Source organism: Sus scrofa, chromosome 10, assembly GCF_000003025.6.
Source record: "Sus scrofa isolate TJ Tabasco breed Duroc chromosome 10, Sscrofa11.1, whole genome shotgun sequence".
In the NCBI taxonomy this organism is placed as follows: Eukaryota; Metazoa; Chordata; class Mammalia; order Artiodactyla; family Suidae; genus Sus; species Sus scrofa.
The window spans coordinates 38,169,334-38,190,152 of record NC_010452.4 but is presented as its reverse complement, the minus strand read 5'-3'; the positions used below and the strand labels follow the sequence as shown (position 1 = coordinate 38,190,152).

Here is a 20,819-nt window from a genome sequence, read left to right as displayed (position 1 = left end):
CCTCTAGCACTTGTTATATGTGGACTTATTAATGATGGCCATTCTGACTAGTGTGAGGTGGTATCTCATGGTAGTTTGGATTTGCATTTCTCTTATAATCAGCGATGTTGAGCATTTATTCATGTGTTTGTTGGCCGTCTGTATATCTTCCTTGGAGAAATGTCTATTCAGGTCTTTTGCCCACTTTTCCATTGGTTGATTGGCTTTTTTGCTGTTGAGTTGTATAAGTTGCTTATATATTCTAGAGATTAAGCCCTTGTCGGTTGCATCATTTGAAACTATTTTCTCCCATTCTGAAAGTTGTCTTTTTGTTTTCTTTTGGGTTTCCTTTGCTGTGCAAAAGCTTTTCAGTTTGATGAGGTCCCATGGGTTTATTTTTGCTCTAATTTCTATTGCTTTGGGAGACTGACCTGAGAAAATATTCATGATGTTGATGTCAGAGAGTGTTTTGCCTATGTTCTCTTCTAGGAGTTTGATGGTGTCCTGTTGTATATTTAAGTCTTTCAGCCATTTGGAGTTTATTTTTGTGCATGGTGTGAGGGTGTGTTCTAGTTTCATTGCTTTGCATGTTGCTGTCCAGGTTTCCCAGCAATGCTTGCTGAATAGACTTTCCTTTTCCCATTTTATGTTCTTGCCTCCCTTGTCAAAGATTAATTGACCATAGGTGTCAGGGTTTATTTCTGGGTTCTCTATTCTGTTCCATTGGTCTGTCTGTCAGTTTTGATATCAGTACCACACTGTTTTGATGACTGTGGCTTTGTAGTATTTCTTGAAGTCTGGGAGAGTTATGCCTCCTGCTTGGTTTTTGTTTCTCAGGATTGCTTTGGCGATTTTGGGTCTTTTGTTGTTCCATATAAATGTTTGGATTGTTTGTTCTAGTTCTGTGAAAAATGTCATGGGTAATTTGATAGGGATTGCATTGAATCTGTAGATTGCTTTGGGTAGTATGGCCATTTTTACAATATTGATTTTCCCAATCCAGGAACACTTCCATATCTTTTTTAAATAAACTTTCAATTTTTGGATAATTCTACATTTATGGAAAAGTTTCAAAGGTAGCTGCTTCAGACAATATTTTTAGCTATACAACATTTTCATGTTAAAACCTAACCTGCAGTGTGATGGTATTTGGAGGTGGAGCCTTTGTGAGGTGAATAGGATTTATAGGACACTTGTAAAAGATCTCCCTCTGCTCTTCCACCAAGTGAGGATGCAGTGAAAAGATGACCCTCTCTGACTCAAGAAGCAGGCCCTCACTAGGCAATGAATCTCCTGGCACCTCAATCCCAGACTTCCCAGCCTCCAGAACTGGGAGAAATAAATTTCTGTTGTTTAGGCTTCTCCATCTATGGTAGTTTTGTCATAGCAGCCTGAATAGACTAAGACAATAGTACAAAGAATTCCTATGCATTCTTCACTCAGTGTTCCCTAATATTAACTTTGCTATGGTACATTTGTCAAAACTAAGACATTAATTACAATTGACAGAACTTAAGACTTTAGTCAGACTTTTTCAGTTTTCCACTAATGTCTTGTTTCTGTTCCAGGATACCATATTGCGTTTAGCCCGTATTCACTTTTTAGATGGAAGGATGAATATTATGACATTCTGTCACTAATAACTTTCTTTCTTTCTTTCTCTCTCTTTCTTTCTTTCTTTCTTTCTTTCATTCTTTCTTTTTCTTTCTCTCTCTCTCTCTCCCTTTCTCTCTCTCTCTCTCTCTCTCTTTCTTTCTTTCTTTCTTTCTTTCTTTTTTTTTTTTTTTGCTTTTTAGGGCCGCATCTGAGGCATATGGAGGTTCCCAGGCTAGGGGTCCAATCCGAGCTACAGCTGCCAGCCTACACCACAGCCACAGCAACACCAGATCTGAGCTGCGTCTGTGACCTACACCACAGCTCATGGCAGTGCCGGATCCTTAACCTGGGGATCGAACCTGCATCTTCAGGGATACTAGTCAGATTTGTTAACCTCTGAGCCATGATGGGAACTCCCACTAATAACTTTCTGATCATAATCATCTGATTTTAGTCATAAGCAAAATTGTATGTAAAACGAACTGATTTGGAAAATGTAGGTAGGAAATATGCTGTATTGACAGTTCTCTTTAAAGGTTTATCCAGTCCAGGTACCAGGTCCTGATCACAATGATTGGAGGCCAAAGGTTTATCTTTATTCAGTTGTTGTACTTAGCACAGAGCCTTGTATACCAGAGACATGCAGATCATGTTCCAAAGTTAACGGATGGGTGTTACTCACTGATGCTTACTCATCCTAACCTAGCCTAGTGTTTCAGCATATCAGTGCCACTTTATTTTTAGAATTCAGATGGTGTCCTGGTGAATCTTTAGTTTCCTGGCAGTATAAATTCTTACAGACAAATGGAAAATATGCTTCCCATATTTTTTAAAAAATGTTTCTTTAAAGCAAAAGCAATAAGTAAAACTATAACTTGACCCATTGTTCATATATAAAATCAATTCTGCTTGACAGTACCATTCACCACACCTACCTCCTCCTTTTCCTTTCCTTTCCTTTCTTTTCTTTTCTTTCCTTTGTTTCTAAGACTAATTTATCCAGTGAGATTTTGAGAAGTTTAATAGTCAAGGAGACCCTCTTGGCCTGTCCACTTAAACAGTTGAAGTTTGGTTATTTGATTTCCATAGAGTCAAGTTACAAATATGAAGAAAAGATAGATGAACTAGACTAGGATGATCAAAAGTAGTCCTGGAATTTCTCTTACTGATAATTAGGTATGTATATTGATACATGGTGCTGCTGACACTGCCCAAAGACACACACACACACACACACACACACCTCAAAATCAACAGCTCTGTCAACACAGTTTGAAGGAAGCTCTTGCGATTTGAGTAAAATCAAGACAATGAACTCATTAGAAAATGTGTTTGAACAGAAAAGTCACTAACAACATGTAACTATTGAAATTTATATTAATTTAAATAAAATAAAATTCAGTTCCTCAGTTGTACTATCCACATGCCTGGTGCTCAAGAACTACATATAGCCAGTAGGCACTATATATATATATATATATATATATTTGCGTCATCACAGAAAGTTCTATTGGCCAGGGCTGCATTCAAAGCTACTTGTATGACATTTGGCACCATTTGAGAACTAAACTTAAATGATTCTGAACTTAGGTAGATCTGGTTCATCTGGTTAAATTTAAAAGTTTTACTTTAATTCTGCTTAGGTTCAATCTGAGCAAATAGCCCTACTGAATGGGACCATTCTAACCAGCATTTTCAGCTGGAGTTGTACCCAATTTTCTTTCTTTCTTTTTTCTTTTTCTTTTCTTTTTTTTTTTTTTTGTCTTTTTAGGGCCACACCCTTGGCATTTGGAGATTCCCAGCCCAGGGGTAGAATTGGAGCTGTAGCTGCTGGCCTACGTCACAGCCATAGCAACGCCAGGTCAGAGCTGCATCTGAGACACCACAGCTCATGGCAATGCCGGATCCTTAACCCACTGAGCAAGGCTAGGGATTGAGCCTGCATCCTCGTGGATGCTAGTTAGATTCATTTCTACTGAGCCACAATGGGAACTCCTGTACCTACTTTTCCACCTGCAAGGCAAATGGACACATTTCCAGTATAGATCTAATATTCCGTAAATGAATTTCTGACTTCATGCCCCAGTCTGGTCAAATATGATTGCCTTCTTCAGGGTTTCTTCTAGTTACATACTTTGCTTCAGTAATGGTGATGGTCTATATTGTGGTTCTGTTCCTGATCCACAGAGATTAGTTTTTGAGCCCAGATATTTCTTTCATACTTTTCACATTTTACTGTCATTGCTCTGAGTTCTGTAGATCATGGTGGCAGTGGGTACAAACATACATGGAAGTCTATTTTGTCTGATATGAGGATTGCAACTCCTGCTTTCCTGTCTTGTCCATGGACATGAAATATCTTTTCCCATCTCTTCACTTTCAATCTATAGTCAGAAAGAGAAAGACAAATACCATATGATTTCACTTATATATGGAATCTAATATAGCGCACAAATGAACCTTTCCTCAGAAAAGAAAATCATGGACATGGAGAACAGACTTGTGGTTGCCAAGAAGGAGGGGGAAGGAGTAGGAGGGACTGGGAATTTGGGGTTAATAGATGCTTTTGTAATGGATAAGCAATGGGATCTTGCTGTATAGCACTGGGAACTATGTCTGGACACATGTGATGGAGCATGATAATGTGAGTAAAAGAATATATACATGTATATGTGATTGGGTCGCCTTGCTGTGCAGCAGAAAATTGATAGAACACCATAAATCAGTTATAATGGAAAAAAATAACAATCATTATAAAAACAATACATGAAAGCATTCACTTACTATACTACTTGTACAGGAAAGAGTTGCCATATCATCCCTAAGACGGTTATCTTTAGAAAAGCCTGTGTGGAGAGTAGCCCTTGGCTGTCAGCTGGGAACTCTGCTGTCAGAGCATTCCAGGTAGTCAGCATTTAACTGATAAGGTTGGTTTGGCGTGCCTAGATTGGGCAAATACGATTTCTGCTGAATGCTTGTGTTCCTTCTGGGAGTCTGCTGGGCAGGGAGTGCCTATGTGGCCAGCCCACCCCTGCCCCGACCTTGGGCACAGAGGCTCTAATGGGCTTCCTTGGTCAGAGGCATGACAACACATACTGCATTTTTGTTCCTGGGGAAGAAGTTGCTGTGTATCACCTGTTATGGGAGGGAAAGTGCACAAGAAAACCCTGTGTATGGATTCCTCCAGACTCTGCCTGCTTATTTTCCCCATAAGATCCAGCTATTTATTCCCGCTGCTTTGCTGTAATAAATCTCAGCCATGAGTACAACTATATGCGTCCCATGAATCCTTCTAGGGAATCTCTAAACATGGAGTAGTCTTGGGGACTCCTGACATACCATCTTGAACAGAATTTCTCTTTTTATTTTTTAGAGACATGATAAAAAGGCTTTCCTTGTGGGCTACTAAGAAGTCCCAAAGCTCAAATTGAAACAGACTTGAATTCCATCCAAACTGCAAATGGTATCCTGAGGAGGCTAGAGAATAAAAAAAAAAGGAGATAGTATTTAAAAAAATATATCAAAGCACCCAGCACACAGTAGGAATTTCAATAAAATTACTTGTTTTTTTCTTTCTCTTATTTCTCCCACCTCCACCCCATTAGAATGCAGTGTTTTTTTTCGGTAGGTGGACATTATGACACATTTATGTTGCCTGTTTTTCTGCTGCTATTTTCTTTGCTAGAGAGCACACAATATATTTAAAAGTTAGATCGTTAACCAGGTTTGTTCTTTCGGCAGCTGGTGTTTGAGGCCATTTCAGTTCTCATTCCAGTTTTTTTTCATCACATGTTCCTACCAATTGAATCTCACTTGCTCTTTCTAAAAGGAAAAATAGGAAACACGGAGAGGGATCATTTTACGGTTGCAAAGCCAGCAGGGTCAAGCAGGGGAGCTCATAATGAAATCTAAAGTCTTCTTTGTAAGAAAAAGAGAAAAGGTCATGGCCTGAATCACTAGCACTTTGGTTGGTGGAGAATGGTTGACACCGAGGTGGATTTTAGGTCTGGCATGTGTGGGAAGGCAGACAGGCAGTTACTAGTAAAGCCATTCAAGAAACTTCCCAGCTGTGAGCTGTGGTGTAGGTCGCAGACGTGGCTGGGATCCCGCATTACACCGGCAGCTACAGCTCAGATTAGACCCCTAGCCTGGGAACTTCCATATGCCGTGGGTGCGGCCTTAGAAAAGACAAAAAAGGAAATTTCCTTTTCCAGGAGTTTCTGGTTGTAGCCTAGTGGGTGGTCTTTGTGAGGATGCAGGTTTGATCCCTGGCCTTGCTCAGTGGGTTAAGGATCTGGTGTTGCCACAAGCTTCGGTATTGGTTGCAGATGTGGCTTGGATCTGGCCTTGGTGGCTGTGGTGTAGACATGTAGCTGCAGATGTGATTTGACCCCTACCCCAGGAACTTCTGTATTCTGAAGGTTTGTCCATTAATAAATAAATAAATAAATAAATAAAAAATTCCTAACGTTGGGCCCACTAACTTAAATTTTTAGCTATTTATTCTATTATAAAATACATAGAATAAGCATAGTTTGTAAGTTGAGTCACTGACCAACCAGTGAGCAAAATATAAGTGACAAGGCCATGCAAGATGATGCTCACTTCTCAGAAAATGATATTTTGCCCCCTAATATGCCATCACCAGGGACTCATTTCCAAGTCTACCCCTTCTCATTTTCATAAACCTTCTCGTTTTTTGAACTTGAACCCTACCTTCACTAGTGTCCCAGTGAATACTGATGTCTCCATATAACAGTCCCTTAGGCATCTCAAGCTTACTGTAATGCAAAAATGAATTTAATTTAGGGAAGATGTTCACCTTTAGAGAATGCCTATTATGTATCACTTCTGAGGCAGTCTTTATATGTGATCTTATTTAATCTAGTTCCATATCTGGGAAATCATGTCATATCCCTGTAGGGCCCTAGTCTTGGGAGTAGATATCTAAGGGGTAAGAGAAGACTTAGAGCTTCTTAAACGTCTGGGGATGTCTTTTCAATGGTCCACTGCCATTGCGGAGGTTGCAGGGATTGAAACAGTGACTATGGGCCATCTTCCCACGTAGGAAGTGAGAGGCCTTCATCTCTGTCCCCCTACCAACCCTGGACAAATTGTTAAGTACCCTGCAGTCAGCAGGAAAATCACTTGATCTAGCTCTCCATTTCCAGTGTGGCTTTTTGATGAATGACACAATTATAAAAGGGTCAGAAAAACTCAAACTCAGTGTCGCAGATTCCCAGCCCAGCAAACACCCGGAGGCCGTCTCTCAAGTCTGAGGCTGTTTGTTTGATGCTTTTTGCTCCTTATCTCTTTCTCCTGCTGCTGTTTCTTCCGGCATCTACCTTACCTGTTGATCACACATTGACCTTTCTGATGCCAGACACTTCTAAGCCCTGTAGCTAACTTCAGAGGTTATTATCCCTCCTCTGACTGCAGAGTTGCCAAATGTTCAACTTCAAAAAACACTGGCCAGCAGTACATCTGGTTATCTACCATTGGCTCACATGTGCCGCTCGTAGTACCTCCACCCACTCTCAATGTCGACATTAATTTCCACACGTTATAATCCACTGGCTCAGAGAAAAGAAGAGGGTAGGTGGCAGGTGCAGGAGATTTTTTTTTCAAAAAGAAAGAGAAGAAGGTGGTTACATGATTTGATGTCGCCCTGAGCACATTAACCATGAAATTGAAATTGTAGATCTATAGAAGCTGAAGAATTTTCACAAACCACGAGTGCCATGGGATTCCAGTATACCACCCTGCAGTCATCTTTGATGGAGCTGAGGTTAGCTAGAGCTAAGAAGAGAGGCACAGAATAGCATCTACCTGGCCCCATGATTTCTGAGCCTGTACCTGAGGATGAGTGGTTGGTGAGAGTGGTTATTCAGTCTCAGCCTGTCACCTAAAATTTCTATGAAAATAAGTGTCTGTGAGTAGAAAAAGGTGATACTCTGGATTAGAAGATCATTTTTTTTTTTACAAGCCCTATACAATCTTTTCTAAATCAGTGGGATATTTTATTTCCTCAAATTAAATAGGAGTAATTACAAAACACATATCTCGCTGGGATTGGATGTTGAGGGGCTAGACCAGTTGTACCACAGAATCACAGAACTTTTGAGCTGGAAGGGAATTTATCCTTCTTCTGGTCCACTTCCCTTGGTTTGTGGATGAGGAAATGAGGCTCAGAGAGGTTAAGTGGCTAACGCAGGTTCCTGCAGTAACTTAGTAACAGGATTACAGTTCTGGTATATTTTCTCTGTAATATATCGCCTACTCCTTTAGCCTTTCCTCTTATTTCCAGGTCAGATGGTCACAATTCCATAGTCTCTCTTAGCAACTGGTTATAACGCTTGTGATCCAGAGTATAATTCTCAGATAAGAAATTCTGTTTTATATATATATATATATTTTATTTATTTATTTATTTATTTATTTGGCTTTTTTTTTTTTTTTTTTTTTTTTTTTTGCCATTTCTTGAGCCGCTCCCACGGCATATGGAGGTTCTGAGGCTAGGGGTCTAATCGGAGCTGTAGCCACTGGCCTACGCCAGAGCCATAGCAATGCAGGATCCGAGCCTCCGAGCTGAGTCTGCGGTCTATACCACAGCTCACGGCAATGCCGGACTGTTAACCCACTGAGCAAGGGCAGGGACCGAACCCGCAACCTCATGGTTCCTAGTCGGATTCGTTAACCACTGCGCCATGACGGGAACTCCATATATTTTATTTTATTTTATTTTTTTGTCTTTTTAGGATTGCAGCTGTGGCATATGAAGGTTCCCAGGCTAGGGGTCCAATAGGAGCTGTAGCCGCTGGCCTATGCCACAGCCATAGCAATGCAGGATCCAAGTTGCATCTGTGACCTACATCACAGCTCACGCAACACAGGATCCTTAACCCACTGAGCGATGCCAGGGATCGAACCCATGTCCTCATGAATACTAGTTGGGTTCACTAACCGCAAGCCACAATGGGAACTCCTGTTTTACAAATATTTAAATCCCAGCCACTAAACATACTTTCTGATCTTTTCTAAAAGCCACCTACCTACAATAAACCTGACTGCTTTAATTGTGTTAAATGCCAAAGGCCTTTAAACACGAGGAACAAGTTTGTATAGATAGGGAGTCTTGATAAAGAATACAATCAGATTTTGAAATCTCTTGCCAAAGAGGAGCCATAACAGTCTGATCAGGACTGGGCACATTCTGATACCTCTCCAAGTTTAGATCTAATCCAATTACAATCAAAGAACATATTTTGGCTAAGGCAGAAAGAGCACAGAGGCTTGCGAATGACTTCATGAAGAGTTTTAGAAGATACTTGGAACTTTCAAAAAGTCCAATGAAATAAGAATGCTTAGGGATAAAACAGACAGAGATTTAAATGTCATGCCTATTGCAGTGTGGGAAAGCAAACAGGCAGCCAGCCCCTGGAGGTTGATGGCACATGGAAGTCATTGCTACCTTGTAAGGGAGATGATAGAGTTTGGGGAATGTATAAGAAACAGTTCATAAGCAACTGATGCCCAAATTGAATGTCACTTTATTAATGTTTAGTGAAAAAGTCTAATTGTCACAAGGATAGGAATATTTAAGCTTGCATATTCTCCATCTGGGTAGTCTATAGTCTATGCCTAAAAACAAAATAATAACTAAAAAGTGGCTTGGGAAGTGTGCAATGAAAGCCATTTGAATAATCTTCATGGCCAGTGTCATCAAGCTATGATAATCCAATGACTCTATCTCCCTCCTGTAAGAGTAGGCTTTGTGCTGATCTGATATCTATTTTCATAAGTAAAGGACCTTTTTTCCTGGATGGTGCTAGAAACACAACATTATATATTTATATCTATGTTTTTATACATAAACAGTAAAAATATCAATATTGTTGTGAATGATTGAAAAATAGAACATCTCCTTTATGATGGATACAATCTTTTTTCATCCTTTGATTTAGTAAGTATTTAATGAACACCTACAATTTGTCAGGCATCGTTGTGCTACTGAGCATAAAAAGAGGGGGCAAGATAAGTATAGCCCTACAGAGATCAAGGTCTAAAGATTGAAGACACACAATGAAACAAGCTGTGACCACAGAGTATAAGTGATAGAGCAAAGAAGGATAGGGTGCTGTGGAAGTGAATAAGAAGTCTACCTCATCTGGGCCAATTATGGAGGAGGTCTTCCTGCAGGAAGTGGCATCTTACTTGGGATGATTGAGTACCAGTTATCTAGGAAGAGGCAGAATGTGTCAGGGGCCAGCATGAGTAAAGACCTAGAAGTAAAAGGCAGAATACGCTTAAAATGAAGAAAAACAAAGATATTCCTTCTTGACAAGTGTGCAAAGTTTTTTTTTTTTTAAAGATAATATATATTGTATGAATATATGGGTACACACTCTCCTACAGCACTGATGGGAATATGAATTGATTGGAAATTTTTAGAAGATAATTGACAATATTATGCCAAGAGTTTAAAGATATGTGTATATTCGGTACTGTGATTTTAGGTATTTATTCTAGAGAAGTAACTATAAATGTATAAAAAGATATAAAATATTCTAGGTCTTGGTGTTATAAAGAGAAGAATTAGAAGCAGAGAAATTGTTAAATAAATTATGTATACTGAAAGACCTCTTCTACATCTAATAAATACTATCAAAACAGCTAATTTTCTAGATCAGGGGTTAGCAAACTGTAGTCAAACTATGGCAATGGCCTTTCACCTGCTTTTAAAAAAAACTTTAATTAATTAATTAATTCATTTATTTTGCTTTTTAGAGCTACACCTGTGGCACGTGGAGGTTCCCAGGCTAGGGGTCTAATCAGAGCTACAGCTGCTGGCCTATGCCACAGCCACACCAACATGGGATCTGAGCTGCATCTGCAACCTACACCACAGCTCATGGCAATGCCGGATCCTTGACCCACTGAGTGAGGCCAGCGATCGAACCCGCAACCTCATGGTTCTCTGTCGTATTTGTTTCCTCTGCACCACGAAGGGAACTCCTAAAGAAGCTTTTAATTTTAAAATAACTATGGATTCACAGGAAGATAGAATAGAAAGAAAAGATAGAACAGAAAGCTCCTGTGTATCAGTCACCTAATTTCCTCCACTGGTTGCATCTTACATAACTGTAGTACAGTATCACCCAGGGAACTGACATTAGTGGAATGTTTGTGTGGATTTCTACAGTTACAACCACAATCCAGATAGAGAACTATTCCATTGTCACAAAGGTCTCTCTTGTGCTCTCTTTTGATAGTCATACCTATCCTTTCTCCCTTTCCATTTCTAGACCTTGGCAACCATTAATCTGTTTTCCATCTTTGTGACTTTGTTATTTTGGGAATGTTATGTAAGCAAAATCATACAATTTATACTACCTTTTGAAATCCGCCCCCCCCACTCTGCATTATGTCCATGAGATATATTTAAATTATAGGTGTATCACTAGTTCATTTCGTTTTGGCTGAGTAATAGTCCATGTAAAGATCTATCATATTTTTTTTTTGGCCACACCTAGGCTATGGGGAAGTTACTGGGCCAGGGCTTGAACCTGTGCCACAGCAGCAACCTGGGCTGCTGTGGTGACAACGATGGATACTTAAACTTACTGCACCACAAGGGAATGCCTGGATCTATCAGATCTTGTTTAACTATTTACCTCCTGAAGGGGACGTTGTGGTTGCTTCCTCCTTTTGACTATTACAAATGAAACTGCTCTGACCGCTTGTGAATAGGTTTTGGTATGGATATAGGTTTTCATTTCTCTGGGATAAATGCCTAGAAATGTGGCTGCTGGGTTGGATAGTAAGTATATGTTTAGCTTTTTAAGTAACTGCTGAGTGGCTATATTATTTTACAGTACCCCAAACAGTGCATAAGAGATCCAGTAGCTCTGCATCCTTGCCAGCTTTGGGTATTGCCATTATTTTTTATTTTGGCTGTTCTGATAGGTCTCTAGTAATATCTACTCCAGAAAGTTCTTTGTTAGATATTTGGTTTGTACTACCACACAGTCTTGATTTCTGCAGCCATAAAATACATCTTAAAATTGGACAGAGTGACTCTTCCCACTGTAGTCTTCTCTGAAACTTATTTTAGCTCTTCTAGTTCCTTTGCCTTTTCATACACATTTTAGAATTATCTTGTCCATAAATGCAAAAAGATTTGCTGGAAATATGACAGGAGTTATGTTAAACCTGTATATCAATATAGGGAGAATCGAAATCTTTGCTATATTGAGTCTTTATTCCATGAACACAGTGTTTCTGCTACTTGTTTTTGCAAAAAAAAAGTTTTTTTGGAACATAGTCATATCCATTTTTTTACGTATTGTGTACGGTTGCTTTCTTGCTATAAAAATAGAGTTGAATAGTTGTGGCAAAGACAGTGTGACCCGGAAAGCCTAGAATATTTACCCTCTGACCCTTTACAAAAAAACGTGTCAACATTTGGGTCAGAGCAATATTGATGCTATATTACTAAGTGAAAAAAGTATATTACAAAATAGTATGAGTATTATATCATTTTAATTTTAAATACAAATTTTTATCACTCTCACATGCATATCTACATATATTGAAGTGGCTGAAAGACTATAAAGCAGAAATTTTAACCTTGATACTCTCAGGGCAGTAGCATTGTAATTTAAAAAAACTTTTTTTGTGGATTTTTTGATCTTCCACTTTCTATTTTAGATAGTTAAAAAAATAAGACATGTGCCTTCCATGTAAAAAGAGATTTTCGAATTAGCAGATATGACAATCAATTGTTTATGTTGGGCATAATGAATAATGCTTTTCCAATATGCCTTTTGAAAACATAGGTGAATTCTTGCAGTTTCATAATTTAAGCACCCCTTTAGTCAATAAGCACAGATAGGAAAATGCCATAGATATTGAATCTTAATCCTTGGTGTTTATTCTTGATAATAACAATTGAGTGCTCCACCCTTAAGGTTTATTTACCAGCAAGTCCATGCAAATGTCACATGCTTAAGCCTGAATACCAAGATGAGCAGCCTGGTTACTGCTGCATGACTGTTTTGAATTATGGAGACTGGCAAATGAACACTTGAAAGTTTTTTGCTCTAACCCTCTGTTAATGATTACTGACAGGCTTCTTCCAGTTCTGATGGGGCATCAACACAGATACAGACAGATCAAAAAGCAAATCTCACTCTGAGTATAACCTGCCATTTGAGAAACTGAGTGGATGGCATAAAACACAGTGATTACAGCTATGCTTTCATCTGGAAGGAGCTCTGATAGGGTCATGAAAGACCAGAGAGGTGTTCGGAGCAGACATAGGTCCTTGACAGGTTAATAACCCACTTCGCAGAGTCACGAGGCATCTCAAATGACTCCATTCTCTTTCTGGAGTGATTATTTCTTAAGCCCTAATCTTGATTTTTAACCCTACTCTAAATCTACTCTGTGAATGCTTATTTCTACGATGTGAATTAAAATAAAATTAACATGACTTTAATAACTCTAGGAATTATACACTTACAGTTTCTTGATCCTAACCACTGAAGAAAGTTGGTGTGGGGAATAGAGAAAAAATTCTAAAAGGCTCTGATCATGTTCAGAAGTAGGCACACATTTTCTCAAATGAAAACATGTTTATTACATAAATATTGCAGATGCTAAGAACAGCTTGTCATCCCTTTGCTTTCAGGTGATGTCCACATAGCACTAAGAAGAGCGGAAATCTGGCAATTTTCTAATTAAACGTGATCGGTATTGACAACCAAATGGCGTCATTCTGGCCCCGGAGTAGACCTCTGGGTCACAGTTATCCTATTTGTCTGTCTACATTGCTCACATTAACTGGGTAAATTGGCTGATCCAATCTCCACTTCTGTGGAAAAGAGAGGTTTAGGGATTTGCTCAAGTGTAGAAAATGAATAAAAGGTACTTATTTGTTCATCCTTTTTTTTTTCTTCTTTGAGCAAATAAAGGTTGACACTTCTGCTGTACCTGGTATATGGAGATTACAATAATGAATAAGGCATGGATCTTTACAAGAAGCTTAGAAATTATGGTAAAAAAAACCAGGATGTATAATCATGAAAGTGTGCTCTCAGGCAGATATGTCATAAGAAATATATAGATGCAGCACAGCAGGAATTCATAGGTTGAAGACATCACTTCTTCTGGGGGAATCAGCAAAAGATTTCTGAAGGAAGTTTTCCAGAGTAGGGACTTGAAGGTGAGATCTGTAGAATAAGGGAGAAGCCACAGCAAGGGATGCAGATGAATTACTGTGAAAGCTTAAGAGATGGCAGATATTATGGTAAGGATTCAGGGGTGTTTGGGGGAAACTCAAAGACAGACATGCATCTGGGCTTCAGGAAGGAATTGGAATCAGGGTTGAGAAGCAATCAGGAACCCAGCGAAATCTCATTCTGCTTCATTCATGTCTCTGCAGACCTGCTTTCCCTGCTCCTTCATTCACACAGTGGACCGTGGCTACTCCCAACTCTTTAATTGAAGAGAATGTTCTTGCCCTACATTATGTCAGTTTCATGAACTACTGCCAGGAGGCGAAAGTTACATACACCTGGCTTCCCAGGGAAGATCTCAAAGTTCCTAGGTAAGGGGGGATGACTTGCATGGTGATCAGACCTTCCCGGATGGGTATCTGCTATACTGTGTATGGGGAATTGTAGACCAGTACAATTGGAATACAGGCTTGGAAGGGCAGTTAGGGAAAGATCATAAGGACTTTAGGGCATCGCTGAGCAGTATAGTGATATGAAATAAATTGTCCTCTGGACAAATCAGTTCGACAGCCCTGAGTATGATAAAATGAAATAATACGTTTCTTTTTGTCTTATTTCTGTATTCATTGACCTCATGCAACCTTTTGTAAGCCACTTTAATTTTGTTCGGATACAAGATGCAAGAAGATACAATAATTATCAATATTATAAAAAAGAGTACAGACAATAATAAAAATTCAACTTAGAGTTTGTATTATCTACTGATTTGTTCTGTGAGCATTGCATGTCCCTAAACCATTCAGGGTCCAACTTTTCTGGTTTAAAAAGAAAGTGAGGATTCAACTAGAACCACAGTAGCTCTTGTGTACCCCTCATCCCATTTGTCCCATCCAGACAGTGTTAAAGCCTTTGGCTCTTTCCCTCTGAAGTTGGACTAGGGCTCAGAATCTTTCTCCACTCCCAGGCAACTCATAAATACCAATCCACTGAAGGTGTCAGTCAAGGCCAGAATATTTGCCATTTCTTGACTATGACTGTAAATTGCTAAGTTTTCATAATATCACAGGATAAGGATGGAAATTTTTGTCCAATCCCCTTATTTTACAGATGACAAAACTGAGGCCCAGAAGGAGAAAGTGATTTGCATGATGTCACACAACCTAGTAAGCTATATGCCAAGACCAGCGTCATCTTCTAGGCATTTTAATGAAACAATTGTCCTTGCTGTTATCATCCTTCCTCCTTCATCGAGCTTTCATTTGGAATTTTTCTAAATACATGCAGTTGAACTTTCTGAATTTTTTTGAATTTTATGTTTTATAACAAACGGTTGGGACATAACTGCTTGAATTTACAGTTTCTGAGTAATGGGATCTGACTTTCAGTGGACTGCCACTGACATACTGGAATTTAGCAATTAGGCAAAAGCAACTACCATTGTATTGCGCAATTGTAACTTTAACCTACTTATGAATAAATGAATGTTTTATCTTTTGGTGTCTTGTCAAACCCCCCCCCAAAAAAAACAGAAGCCTTAGTGAATATTATCGTCTGCCTATCCAGTTTGAGTATTCTATCTGTGTTCTGTTACTCTTATATTATTTTTTTCATCTGGCCTTTGTGCCTTGATTTCTCAATGGCTGGAGGAGTGCAGAATCTAATTCTAGAGCTACAAGCCTTTTCTAAAAGGGGATCTGCTCTGGTCCTTGGAGTCCAGGGAGATGAACTTACTCGGCTTAACAGAAAACTTCTAAACTTATTCCAAGTAAATTCAGCGGATATAGACCAGATCAGGATTTTTATATCCTTCTTTGGTGCAGATATTTGTCTTAGTTATAATCCCCCTTTAGGGGGCACTCATTGCATTGTGCAGCAATTCTTCCTTTGCCTGTTTACCTCCTCTTGGAAGCATTTGAGGACCTGTCATCTAAGAGCACCCAGCAGGCAGTAGAGCCTTGAAAACTGCTCACTGTTCCATACATGGTGTGGGAGGTGACTTGAATTCTATCTTGTTAGAAAGCTTATAGTGGAAGCTGATATCCTTTTGTTTTGCCCTTTCAGGGGGGCCCCAGCACAGGAACTAATACAAAGTGACCAACCAGGAAATGTGTGTTGCATGAATAGATGAATAAAAGATGATTTCACATGTTCATTCATTCTTGTTATCCTTTATTTTCCCAGCTTGTATTGATGTATTTAAGACATTTCCCCCCCATATAAATCTGTTCATGCCCTGTTAAACTTCAAAATATTAGTCAACTAGGAGGTATAATAAGCAAAGAATCCCAATTATATCATTGCTTCTCGTGCTGGGTCCTTGCCTTACATTGCCAATTAAATTTAACAAGCAATCTTGAGCATCTCTGTGTGCCAGGCACAGGGGATGGGGCAGGTATTTAAGGATCTAGCAGCAGAGGCATGACTTGCCCAGACACCCATGCTCTGTCACCCCTTTGGTATGACCAATCCTTGCTGACTCCTTGACAATCAGCCTGTTTCCTCCTACAGCTGGGCTTCCTCTCCTGCTGTTCCTCTACCCAGGCAGTGAAGCATCCTGTTGGTTATTCATCACATATCCTGGGATGAGTTCTGACTGTACTATATAGTTGTGTGACCTGGGTCAAGTTCCTTAATTTCTGAGTCTCAGTTTCCTCATCCATAAAGTGGGCATACTTAGATGTCAGAGGGTGGTTGGAAGGAGGAAATAATGCATGTGGAGTGCTTACCACAGAAGCTGGCACAGCGAATGCCAGTTGTTTTCATTATTGGTTTAAATATGCTTTCACTCTCCATTTTCTCCTCTTTGAGGCTCTGCTCAAAGGTTGCTGCCTCTCCAAAGGTTTCTCTGATGCCAGCCAGACTGATCATTCTTTTTGTAAGTGTCTTTTGTATTCAGTCACTCTACCTCACAGTTACTCCCTGGGGACATGGCACTGTGCTATTCTCTAGGGGCCTGTGGTACCCAACTTATCCCTTGGGTATAAAGATTGTCAGTCACATCCTGCCTTGTTCATAATATAATTATTCCCTACATTTGTGTTCTCCTCCAACAAGCCTTAAGCAACACCTGGACAAAGACTGTGTAAGGCAAAATCTAGGATCTTAAAAATATGATGGAAGGAGCTGGGCCACTCCTTAGCGCTCTCCTCTCTCTCCAATTTTCTTTTTTTTTTCTTTTTTTCTTTTTTTCTTTTTTTTTTGTAAACTCCTGCTCTTAGTTAGCTTTCCAATGTAAATGAGCCCATTTTTCTTTCAAAAGTCTGCTATGGTCAGTTTCTGGGCATAAAACACTGTGACAATCCCTGGCTTGTGAGCTTTCTGTGCCAGATTCATCCATCTCCTCAGTCAAAACATGCTCAGCATTCTGCACAGCTGTATGGAATTGGCATTTCTACATTAACCACATCAAATCAGTTTGGGAAATAGCCAAATCTGGGGTCTTTATCCATTGATTCAGATGGTTCTATGAAAATTGCCTCAAAGCCGTGTCAGCCAGTTGTGGGCTATGCAGGACAGAGGGATGCTTGCCTTGTGTTGGGGGTGGGGGCTCTGATCCCCTGCTCATTCAGAGTTTTCTGGCCCTAAGTGCAAGATATCTCAGCAAACTGTGAAAGGAATTGTACACACAAATTCCAGAGAGTGGTTATCTGGGGTGGGGGGTTGGGAGAGAGGAGGGAGACAGGAAGGGGAAGAGTTAAAGGGACTTTTATTTTTTTTGGCTGCACCTATGACATGTGGAAATTCCTGGGCCAGGGATCAAACCTATGCCACAGCAGAGACCCAGAGCCACTGCAGTGACAATGGCAGATCCTTAACCCTCTGTGCCACCAGGAACCTCTATAAAAGGGGTTTTCAAAAATAATGCTAACGGAGTTCCTGTTGTGGCTCAGCAGGTTAAAAACCCGACATAGTGTCTGTGAAGATGCAGGTTTTATCCCTGGCCTCACTCAGTGGGTTAAGGATCGGGCATTACTGCAAGGTGTGGCATAGGTCATAGATATGGCTCGGATCCTGTGTGGCTGTGGCTGTGGCTGTGGTGTAGGGCAGCAGCTGCAGATCCAATTTGACCCTTAGCCTGGGAACTTCCTTATGCTGCAGGTGCCACTGTAAAAAGAAAAAAAAATGCTAATATTCTCTTTAACTTGTTAATGGTTATTTGGATGTCAGTTGTACTGCTATTTTTTTATACTATATAACAGCTTTGTGTATACTTAAATAATTTTTAATGTAGAAAAGCTGGGAATTATAAAGCTACTGAATATTTTATTCCTTTGCCGTCTTATTACTGAATTCAAAATTGAGAGTCATCTAAGAATTCTAAAGCTTAATATGGAAAGGTCATCTCTTGAGCTCACCTCAACGGCTTAGTTTTCAAACTACCAATTCCTAAGATTTTCTTGGAGGTGCTGCAAGCACCATCCTAAGGGGCAGAAGAAAGTCAGCAGGTGGAGGCTGGGCTCTTCACTCCTCCAACCACACCTGAGTCAATTTTATGTGTTAAGATTCCGGGTAAGAAAATGATTAATAGCCATTCTGACCAGCAGGGTGGTCAGAATGGCTATTTTCTTTCTCTTTTTTTTATGATTAAAATTTTTTTTTCCATTATAGTTGGTTTACAGTGTTCTGTCAATTTCTACTGTACAGCAAAGTGACCCAGTCACACATACATATATACATTCTTTTTCCCACATTATCCTCCATCATGTTTCATCACAAGTGATCAGATATAGTTCCTTGGGCTATACAGCAGGATCTTGTTGCTTACCCACTCCAAATGCAATAGTTTGCATCTATTAACCCCAAGCTCCCAGTCTGTCCCACTCCCTCCCATAATGGCTACTTTCTAATTTTTGAAGGCTATCAAATGAAATCAGGCTGATGTCTATGGCTTTGAAGGAAGAAAGGATAAATGGATAAAAGTTCTTTGGAGACAAGATTGCTATGATTAGGGTGACTGTACATAGAAGTTTCCTCGAGACGGTCCAAGTTTGTTGTGTCTCTATGTCTATGGTCCTAGGGTAGTTACAAATAGCATCTTCATTCACTCTCTAAATGTATCAATTTGGATGATAAATTGTAAGGTCACTCTAGTTATAGGGAATATTCTTCTAACAGATTACCAAGGGCTAGTTCCCAAAACTGGAGCAAGAAGTGGAATAAGAGAGTTCCCATTGTGGCTCAGTAGGGTAAAGACCTGACATTGTCTCTGCGAGGATGCAGGTTTGTTCCCTGCCCTCCCTCAGTAGGTTAAGGATCTGGCATTGCTACAAGCTGTAGTGTAGGCCACAGATGTGACTCAGATCCTGTGTTGCTGTGGCTGCGGTGTAGGTCTGCAGCTGCAGCTCTGATTTGACCCCTAGCCTGGGAACTTCCATATGCTGCAGGTGCGGCGCCAAAAAGAAAAAGGAAAAAAAAGTAAATTAAAAAAAAAAAAAAAAAGAAGTGAAATAAATGATGAGGCCCAATTAGGGAGCTTTTTTGATCACTTGTTTTCCAACTTTTTTTTAAGCATATTTTTTTCCTGGTTCTTTGTTTCTCCTGAGGTATAGTTTGCAGATTCCTCACCTCTCTCTCTCTGCTCTTCATATGTTTCCTTTTCTTTTTTCTGCTAGAGTCTCCAGAAATAAAAATGATATTTCAAATGTAGTATATTCAGAGTGGATTGAGGAGACTTTCCAAATTATAGAATGTTGGTATGAGAAGGAAAAAAAAGACCATCCAGCTCATTCCAGTAGGAAATGAATATGGTGAACTCTTTGTAATGCAATATGAGCACTTAACATAAGAATCACTAGGGAAGTTTTCTATGCATTCGTATTTCAAGACTTGTCCTGAGAGATTCTGATTAGGTTGTTCTAGGATGAAACCTGGGAGGCTGAATTTAAATGGTATCTCTGGTGTTCTGTTGCTTGGCCATTTTTGGGAATCCCCAGGGAGACCACTGGGCCAATTGTGGGATGTAACTCCCAAGGGTGCCTAGGCTGTGTCATTATTTTAGTTATTGTAAATACTGCCTTTTTTCTTATCAAGGAAATATCATTTTTCTTCCCCCATTTAACATTTATCAAATCTGCAGATACTCTGGTGATAAGTAAAATACGTGTTTAAAAGATATCCAATTCATTGTAGCTATTTGTCTTTATGTTTGAAATTTGTACTGAGAATACAAACTTTTTCATGTCTGTGTCTGGCACCTTGCTTTAGTTTGTAATTAACTTGGCTCCTATACTCCAGAAGGATGAAAAGTTGATGTAATTCATTTAACTTTAAAGCCGGATAAACTTAAATCTAGGTCAGGGCCAATGGTGACCTGGTAAATGTTTAATAACTAGCTGTCTGTGGAGGGTTGGGGAAAGAAGTGGGGGGTTGAGGAAAGGAGTAAAGAAAGCCCTGATTTGTAAAGTTTATCATTTTCTGTCGTGTGTATATTTCTAGCATGGCTAATCTTTGTGGGGAAAAAGAATGGACATCCTTATATGTATGACTGATTTACATTGCTGTACACCTGAAACTAACACAGCATTGTAAATTGACTATACTCCAATAATGTAAAATTTTAAAAAGGAAACATTTAAAATTTATAAAAGGAAGCACTTTCAGACAATATTTCTGTTTGTTTTCTTTACTCATATACACGGGTATCTGTGAATGAGTATAAAGAACTGTGGGTAGAAAGAAGAAGGATAATAGAGACCTTGACGATCAGGCAGAGGAATTTACATGTGAACATGTTAAGAAACAGAAATGGGACAGCTGCCTTCCTCTGCTCTTGAGCAGCTCCTCGAAGGGAAAGAAGGAATACCATTATGGAATCAGCTCGTTTATAATGCATGTGCTTCTTTTCTTTAGGTGATAATATGGCTTTAAATCTGGGCAACACCTAATGTGACCCAGGTGGGCTTCTGTAACCCTCTGACTGCTGTTACATTCTTGCATTGGTAACCCTTGACTTCTTTACCTCCTTGTCCCTGTGCTTGATTCATTGCAGATGTGCTATCTGGTTCT

At 39.6% G+C, this 20,819-nt stretch overlaps 1 long non-coding RNA gene across 2 annotated transcripts in view; it reads left to right on the top strand.

Annotated features, from left to right (window-relative positions):
* Positions 1–15,970, top strand: part of LOC110255612 — a 34,264-nt gene extending 18,294 nt beyond the window's left edge. For both annotated transcript variants that reach the window (XR_002336156.1, XR_002336157.1), the window contains 2 exons: positions 14,021–14,185; positions 14,922–15,970. This is a non-coding gene — a long non-coding RNA (uncharacterized LOC110255612). The remainder of the gene's footprint in view (positions 1–14,020; positions 14,186–14,921) is intronic.